At 44.5% G+C, this 8970-nt stretch overlaps 1 pseudogene; it reads right to left on the bottom strand.

Annotated features, from left to right (window-relative positions):
* Nucleotides 1-5489: 5489 nt before the first annotated feature.
* On the bottom strand, nucleotides 5490-6500 carry LOC123396307 (annotated as a pseudogene).
* Between the last annotated feature and the right edge of the window lie 2470 nt (nucleotides 6501-8970).

Here is an 8970-nt window from a genome sequence, read left to right as displayed (position 1 = left end):
GCTTAAACCCTAGTTTATGCGTTGCATCGTAAGGGCCTGATTTGATATGTTGTATGTTGTTTTTCCTCTAGTGGTGTTATGTGAACGTCGACTACATAACACTTCACCATTATTTGGGCCTAGAGGAAGGCATTGGGAAGTAGTAAGTAGACGATGGATTGCTAGAGTGACAGAATCTTAAACCCTAGTTTATGCGTTGCTTCGTAAGGGGCTGATTTGGATCCACTAGTTTAATGCTATGGTTAGACTTTGTCTTAATTCTTCTTTCGTAGTTGCGGATGCTTGCGAGAGGGGTTAATCATAAGTGGGATGCTTGTCCAAGTAAGGGCAGTACCCAAGCGCCGGTCCACCCACATATCAAACTATCAATGTAACGAACGTGAATCATATGAACATGATGAAACTAGCATGACAGAAATTCCCGTGTGTCCTCGGGAGCGTTTTTCCTCCTATAAGACTTTGTCCAGGCTTGTCCCTTGCTACAATGACTAAAGTCTATCAGTTGTTACTTCTCGGTAAGGTTCTTGATCCATGCTTTACTTTGTGAAGGAATTATCACTTTAGCATGAGATATTATATGTTGGTATTGCTGTTCTGATCTTGATCATGATGCATGCATGTTCGTATCTTGTTTTGTCGAGACCTGTCTCCCTAAACATGTGGACATATTTATTGAGCTCGGCTTTTGCTTGAGGACAAGCGAGGGCTAAGCTTGGGGGAGTTGATACGTCCATTTTGCATCATGTTTTCATGTTGATATTTATCGCTTCTTTGGTTGTTATTTCACTTCATGGTACAATTCTTATGCCTTTTCTCTCTTATTTTGCAAGGTTTACATGAAGACGGAGAATGCCAGCAACTGGAATTCTGGCCTGAAAGTGGAGCAAAGTTGAGATACCTATTTTGCGCAACTCCAAACGCCGTAAAAATCAACGAGGATTTTTTTTCCCGATTTATCAAAAATACTAGGCCGAAGAAGTGCCAGAGGGGGGTGTGCAGGTGGCCACAAGCCTACACGGCGCGGCCACCCCCCCTCCCCCGAGGCCACGCCATGAGGGCTTGTGGGTACCCTGCAGGCCCACTTGCCCCCCTCTTTTGCTATATGAAGGGTTTCATCCAGGAAAAACCCAGGGAGGAGTTTTTTCATGGTTTCGCCGCCGCCATGAGGTGGAACTTGAGCAGAACCAATCTAGAGCTCCGGCAGGACGATCCTGCCGAGGAGACTTCCCTCCCGGAGGGGGAAATCATCGCCATCGTCGTCACCAACACTCCTCTCATCGGAGGGGACTCGTCACCATCAACATCTTCATCATCACCATCTCATCTCCAAACCCTAGTTCATCACTTGTAACCAATCTCCGTCTCGCGACTCCGATTGGTACTTGTAAGGTTGCTACTAGTGTTGATTACTCTTTGTAGTTGATGCTAGTTGGATTACTTGGTGGAAGAGTTTATGTTCAGATCCTTGATGCTACTCATTACCTCTGTGGTCATGAATATGATTATGCTCTGTGAGTAGTTACTTTTGTTCCTGAGGACATGGGATAAGTCATGCTAATAGTTGTCATGTGAATTTGGTATTCGTTCGATAATTTGATATGGTGTATGTTGTTTTTCCTCTAGTGGTGTTATGTGAACGTCGACTACATAACACTTCACGATTATTTGGGCCTAGAGGAAGGCATTGGGAAGTAGTAAGTAGATGATGGGTTGCTAGAGTGACAGAAGCTTAAACCCTAGTTTATGCGTTGCTTCGTAAGGGGCTGATTTGGATCCACTAGTTTAATGTTATGGTTAGACTTTGTCTTAATTCTTCTTTCGTAGTTGCAGATGCTTGCGAGAGGGGTTAATCATAAGTGGGATGCTTGTCCAATCAAGGGCACTACCCAAGCGCCGGTCTACCCACATATCAAACTATCAAAGTAACGAATGCGAATCATATGAACATGATGAAACTAGCATGACAGAAATTCCCGTGTGTCCTCGGGAGCGTTTTTCCTCCTATAAGACTTTGGCCAGGCTTGTCCCTTGCTACAAAAGGGATTGGGCCACTTTGCTGCACCGTTGCTACTTTTGTTACTTGTTGCTCGCTATGAATCATCTCACCACACAATCACTTGTTACCGATAATTTCAGTGCTTGCAGATATTTCCTTGCTGAAAACCACTTGTCAGATCCTTATGCTCCTCGTTGGGTTCGACACTCTTACATATCGAAAGGACTACGATTGATCCCCTATACTTGTGGGTCATCAAGACTCTTTTCTGGCGCCATTGCCGGGGAGTGAAGCACCTTTGGTAAGTGGAACTTGGTAAGGAAACATCCATATAGTGTGCTGAAATCTATTGTCACTTGTCACTATGGATACTAATCCTTTGAGGGGCTTGTTCGGGGTATCTTCACCTCGAATGGAAGCACAAAGAGTTGCTCCTCAGCCTGCTGCACCTACTGAAAATATTTTCTTTGAATTTCCTTCGGGTATGCTTGAGAAACTGCTGGCTAATCCTTTTACAGGAGATGGAACATCACATCCAGACTTGCATCTAGTCTATGTAGATGAAGTTTGTGGTTTATTTAAGCTTGCAGGTGTGCCCGAGGATAAGGCGTTGACATGGTATAGGCTATGTGATCATACTCGATCATGGGACTACAATCGGTTGAAATTGGAATTTCATCAAAAGTTTTATCCTATGCATTTAGTACATCGTGGTCGGAATTATATTTACAATTTTTGGCCTCGTGACAGAGAAAGCATCTCTCAAGCTTGGGGGAGGCTTAAATCAATGTTATATTCATGCCCCAATCATGAGCTCTCGAGAGAAATTATCATTCAGAACTTCTATGCTCGGCTCTCTCATGATGATCACACCATGCTTGACACTTCTTGTACCGGTTCTTTTATGAAGAGAGATATTGACTTCAAATGGAATTTATTGGAGGGAATTAAATGCAACTCTGAAGATTGGGAGCTTGAAGAAGGTAAGGAGTCAGGTATGAATTTCACGTTTGATTGTGTTAAATCCTTTGTTGAGACAAATACCTTTAGTGATTTTAGCGCTAAGTATGGACTTGACACTCAGATAGTAGCTTCATTGTGTGAATCCTTTGCTGCTCATATTGATCTCCCCAAAGAGAAGTGGTTTAAATATCATCCTCCTTTAGAAGTCAATTTAGTTAAACCCACTCCAGTTGCAGAGAAAGTCATTGCCTATAATGATCCTGTTGTTCCCGGTGCTGACATTAAGAAACCACCTTTCCCTGTTAAGGATCATTGTAAAGCTTCAACTGTGATACGTAGAGGCTATATTAGAACACCTAAACCCCCTGAGAAAATTATAGTTGAACCTAGCATTGCTATTATCAAAGATCTTCTGTCCAACGATGTTGAGGGACATAATATTCACTTCTATGAAGATGCTGCTAGAATTGCTAAACCTCACGTTAGAGACAAACATAGGCATGTTGTTCGCATGCATGTGGTTTCTGTTAAGATAGGAGATCATTGTTATCATGGCTTATGTGACGTGGGTGCTAGTGTTAGTGCAATACCTCAATCATTATGCAATGAAATCAAAGATGAGATTGCACCTTTTGAGATAGAGCCTATTGATGTCACTATTCATCTTGCCAATAGAGATACTATCTGCCATGTGGGAATTGTAAGGGATGTTGAAGTCTTGTGTGGTAAAACGAAGTATCCTGCTGATTTCCTCGTTCTTGCTACTGCACAAGATAGCTTTTGTCCCATCATATTTGGCAGACCTTTCCTCAATACTGTCAATGCTCATATTGATTGTGAGAAGCAAACTGTCACTGTTGGCTTTGAAGGTGTGTCACATGAGTTCAATTTCTCTAAGTTTGGTAGACAACCTCATGAAAAGGAGTTTCCTAGTAGGGATGAAACTATTGCCTTAGCCTCTATTGCCGTGCCTCCTACTGATCCCTTAGAGCAATACTTGCTTGAGCATGAAAATGATATGCATATGGATGAGAGGGATGAGATAGATAGAGTTCTCTTAGAACAATATCCTATCCTTAAGAATAACTTGCCTGTTGAACTGCTTGGGAATCCACCCCCACCCAAGGGTGATCCTGTGTTCGAGCTTAGACAGTTTCCTGATACTCTTAAGTATGCCTATCTTGATGAAAAGGAGATATATCCTGTCATTATTAGTGCTAGACTCTCATAGCATGAAGAATAGAAGTTACTAAAAACTCTGACGAAGCACCGTGCTGCTATTGGATATACTCTTGATGATCTTAAGGGCATTAGTCCTACTCTATGTCAGCACAAGATTAAAACTGATCCTTACTTCAAACCAGTTGCTCATCGTCAAAGGAGATTGAATCCTAAGATGAAAGAGGTAGTAAGAAAAGAAATACTAAAGCTCCTGGAAGTAGGTATCATTTATCTGGTTGCTCACAGCGATTGGGTGAGTCCGGTACATTGCGTTCCTAAGAAGGGAGGCATTACCGTTGTCCCTAATGATAAGGATGAATTGATCCCACACAGGATTATTACTGACTATAGGATGGTGATCGATTTTAGGAAACTGTATAAAGCCACTAGGAAAGATCATTACCCTTTGCCTTTCATCGACCAAATGCTAGAAAGGCTGTCCAAACACACACACTTCTGCTTTCTAGATGGTTATTCTAGTTTCTCCCAAATACCAGTTGCACAATCTAATTAGGAGAAAACCACTTTCACCTGCCCTTTCGGTACCTTTGCTAATAGACATATGCCTTTTGGCCTATGTAATGCACCTGCCACCTTTCAACGATGTATGATGGCTATATTCTCTGACTTTTGTGAAAAGATTGTTGAGGTTTTCATGGATGACTTCTCCGTTTATGGGTCTTCCTTTGATGATTGCCTCAGCAACCTTGATCGAGTCTTGCAGAGATGTAAAGACACCAATCTTGTCTTGAATTGGGAGAAGTGCCACTTTATGGTTAATGAAGGCATCATCTTAGGACATAAAATTTCTGAAATAGGTATTGAAGTCGATAAGGCTAAGGTTGATGCAATCGAGAAAATGCCATACCCCACAGATATCAAAGGAATAAGAAGTTTCCTTGGTCATGCTGGTTTCTATAGAAGGTTCATCAAAGACTTCTCTAAGATTTCTAGGCCTCTTACCAATCTCTTACAAAAGGATATTCCTTTTGTTTTTGACGATAATTGTGAGGAAGCCTTCGAAATACTTAAGAGCCTATCAGTGAATCAAGGAGATCGTAAAGAACTACAGGTCTCCAATAGGGCCTACTTATGTTCCACTATCAGAAACCTATCGAATATGTTGCTAAATTTCATCTTTATGGTAACGAAACCTTTGTGCACACGACTATGTTCAACAAATGTAGAGGAGAAAAACACTGGCATTTGTCACACTTTTTCATTCACGGCTTTGTTTTCCGTGGGTTTCCCGTGGCAACGCACGGGCATTAAACTAGTACCCGGGTGCTGGGGAGAGCTGTACCAGGTTCTAGATTGTTGTAAATACGCGGCTCGTACCTGAAAGGGAAGTGTGGATTCCATCTATGAAGAAAGAAACCCCGAGGATAGGTATCATCCTGGCAATATAAGTCACGACTTCCTCCTCGTTGTTGTACATGTAACCCCAAGACTTGCGTAGCAAAATCATTGGGATGGAGATCACTGAGCCTGCAAACAGGGCCATGCATATGACAACTATGGTTCCAGCCTTGCTACCTGAGGCCTACCGGCACCAAGTTCATTGGAAACGCGTGTGCTGCATTGCAAATGCAGGAAAAACTGAGACAACAATCAGCATATATACATCATTTAACATTATGTTTAAGAGTTTTACGGCACCTTATGGCTGCACAGAGACCGGACGGCGCGGTGAACATGAGAGCGCCGGTGTTAAGACTGCAGAATTCAACAACGCACAACTTAGAATAGAACAAAATGGAAAAAAATAAAAATTGGTGAACTGTGTATTACAAAAGTTTGTCTTGATTTGAATACCATATCGACAATACACAACACAAGCAGTTCAAACGACCACCATTTCAAGCTGCAAATTTGAAAAACAAGAAATTTGTCATTTCAGAAATCAAACCATCATTGCCGAGGGGACTTGCTCACGATTTCTCCTCACCAAACCATCATTGCTGAGGGGACGGCGAGCTCCGCGAACTGGCGCAGCTCCTTGAAGGCGAAGGCCTCCATGGAGAACCAAGTCCACGTCCTCCTGCAGGCACCGGACAGCCTCGTGTACAGGCACAGTATGGCCAGGTTCGTGGAGTAGGAGACGGCGCTGGCCAGCGCCGCGCCTTTGCTCCGCAGGCCCACCTTGTGCACCAGCACCCAGCACACCCAGTACCAGGTTCGAGAGCTGTACCAGGGATCCGCCGAGCAGCGCCGCAGGGGACCTAGAGGGGGATGCGGCAGGACCAAGGGTGCGGAAAAGGAGGGACGTCGCAGAGGTGAAGGCGCGGAGGGGGTTACCCGCGGCGTCGACGGAGGACATGCCCCGGCAGCGGCCGGGCCCCGTCTAGATGTTGCCGCCACGAGGGAGCTCTGCACCTAACCCTAGGTGGCCAGCCCCCTCTTGGGCCATGGGGACGAGCGGGAGAGGGCGGGAGGGGGGAGGAGAAGGGAAGGAGACTAACCAGGGGCCGCGCGGGGAGGTACTCGACGCCGTCGAGGAGCGGGTCCGACGAGGCTCGCCGCCGACGAGGCGGCCGCCGCTGGGAGGGAGAGCAGGAGAAGGGGAGGGATACGGGGGAGAGCGAGCTCGACTTGGTCGATACGGGCACAGGGGCCGCGCGGGGACTGGCATGGGGATTTTAGCGGGGTGATAGCATAGTAATTTATTTTACAACAATGGTGCACCACCTACAAATGCGTCATTAGTAACTCTGGTAGTAATGACGTACCAGCTTGTGGTGCGCCATTAGTAGTTTTGTAAAAAAAATATTGTAGTCACGCACCACCTACAAATGCGCCATTAGTAACCCTGGTTACTAATGGCGCACCAGCTGATGGTGCGCCATTAGTAGTTTTGCAACAACAAAAATATAGTAGTGGCGCACTGGGTGAGTGGTGCGTCATTACTAGTTAAACTAGTAATGGCGCACTCTGCCCCGGTGCACCATTAGTACTTTTGCAAAAAAATAGTAGTGGCGCACCGAGTCAGTGGTACGCCATTAGTGTCCATCACACTAATGGCACACCTGCACAAGGCGCGCCACTGCTATATAGTAGTGGCGCACTAATTGTGTGGTGCGCCATTAGTGTCTATATCATCTATAGCCCTTTTCCTAGTAGTCTACCGACATATGCTTGGGAAAGATCTATATTCATATGTCAACTTGGAGGTAGGCATTCATGAATTATTATTGTTGACATTACCCTTGAGGTAAGCAGTTGGGAGGCATAACTATAAGCCCCTATCTTTCTCTGTGTCGAGCTGAAACTTTGATCTCGTGAGTACGACGTGAGTTGTAGCAATTGTAGAGAACGAAAGAATCATTGAGTATGTGGATTTGCTTTACAAGCTCTTATTTGACTCTTTCTGATGTTGTGATAAATTGCAATTGCTTCAATGACTAAAGTCTATCAGTTGTTACTTCTCGGTAAGGTTCTTGATCCATGCTTTACTTTGTGAAGGAATTATCACTTTAGCATGAGATATTATATGTTGGTATTGCTGTTCTGATCTTGATCATGATGCATGCATGTTCGTATCTTGTTTTGTCGAGACCTCTCTCCCTAAACATGTGGACATATTTATTGAGCTCGGCTTTTGCTTGAGGACAAGCGAGGGCTAAGCTTGGGGGAGTTGATACGTCCATTTTGCATCATGTTTTCATGTTGATATTTATCGCTTCTTTGGTTGTTATTTCACTTCATGGTACAATTCTTATGCCTTTTCTCTCTTATTTTGCAAGGTTTACATGAAGACGGAGAATGCCAACAACTAGAATTCTGGCCTGAAAGTGGAGCAAAGTTGAGATACCTATTTTGCGCAACTCCAAACGCCGTAAAAATCAACGAGGATTTTTTTTCCCGATTTATCAAAAATACTAGGCCGAAGAAGTGCCAGAGGGGGGTGTGCAGGTGGCCACAAGCCTACACCGCGCGGCCACCCCCCCTCCCCCGAGGCCACGCCATGAGGGCTTGTGGGTACCCTGCAGGCCCACTTGCCCCCCTCTTTTGCTATATGAAGGGTTTCATCCAGGAAAAACCCAGGGAGGAGTTTTTTCATGGTTTCGCCGCCGCCATGAGGTGGAACTTGAGCAGAACAAATCTAGAGCTCCGGCAGGACGATCCTGCCGGGGAGACTTCCCTCCCGGAGGGGGAAATCATCGCCATCGTCGTCACCAACACTCCTCTCATCGGAGGGGGCTCGTCACCATCAACATCTTCATCATCACCATCTCATCTCCAAACCCTAGTTCATCACTTGTAACCAATCTCCGTCTCGCGACTCCGATTGGTACTTGTAAGGTTGCTACTAGTGTTGATTACTCTTTGTAGTTGATGCTAGTTGGATTACTTGGTGGAAGAGTTTATGTTCAGATCCTTGATGCTACTCATTACCTCTCTGGTCATGAATATGATTATGCTCTGTGAGTAGTTACTTTTGTTCCTGAGGACATGGGATAAGTCATGCTAATAGTTGTCATGTGAATTTGGTATTCGTTCGATAATTTGATATGGTGTATGTTGTTTTTCCTCTAGTGGTGTTATGTGAACGTCGACTACATAACACTTCACGATTATTTGGGCCTAGAGGAAGGCATTGGGAAGTAGTAAGTAGATGATGGGTTGCTAGAGTGACAGAAGCTTAAACCCTAGTTTATGCGTTGCTTCGTAAGGGGCTGATTTGGATCCACTAGTTTAATGTTATGGTTAGACTTTGTCTTAATTCTTCTTTCGTAGTTGCAGATGCTTGCGAGAGGGGTTAATCATAAGTGGGATGCTTGTCCAATCAA

Source organism: Hordeum vulgare, chromosome 5H (assembly GCF_904849725.1).
Source record: "Hordeum vulgare subsp. vulgare chromosome 5H, MorexV3_pseudomolecules_assembly, whole genome shotgun sequence".
Lineage (NCBI taxonomy): Eukaryota > Viridiplantae > Streptophyta > Magnoliopsida > Poales > Poaceae > Hordeum > Hordeum vulgare.
Note: the sequence above shows the minus strand (reverse complement) of the source record. Positions and strands in the feature narration are given on the sequence as shown.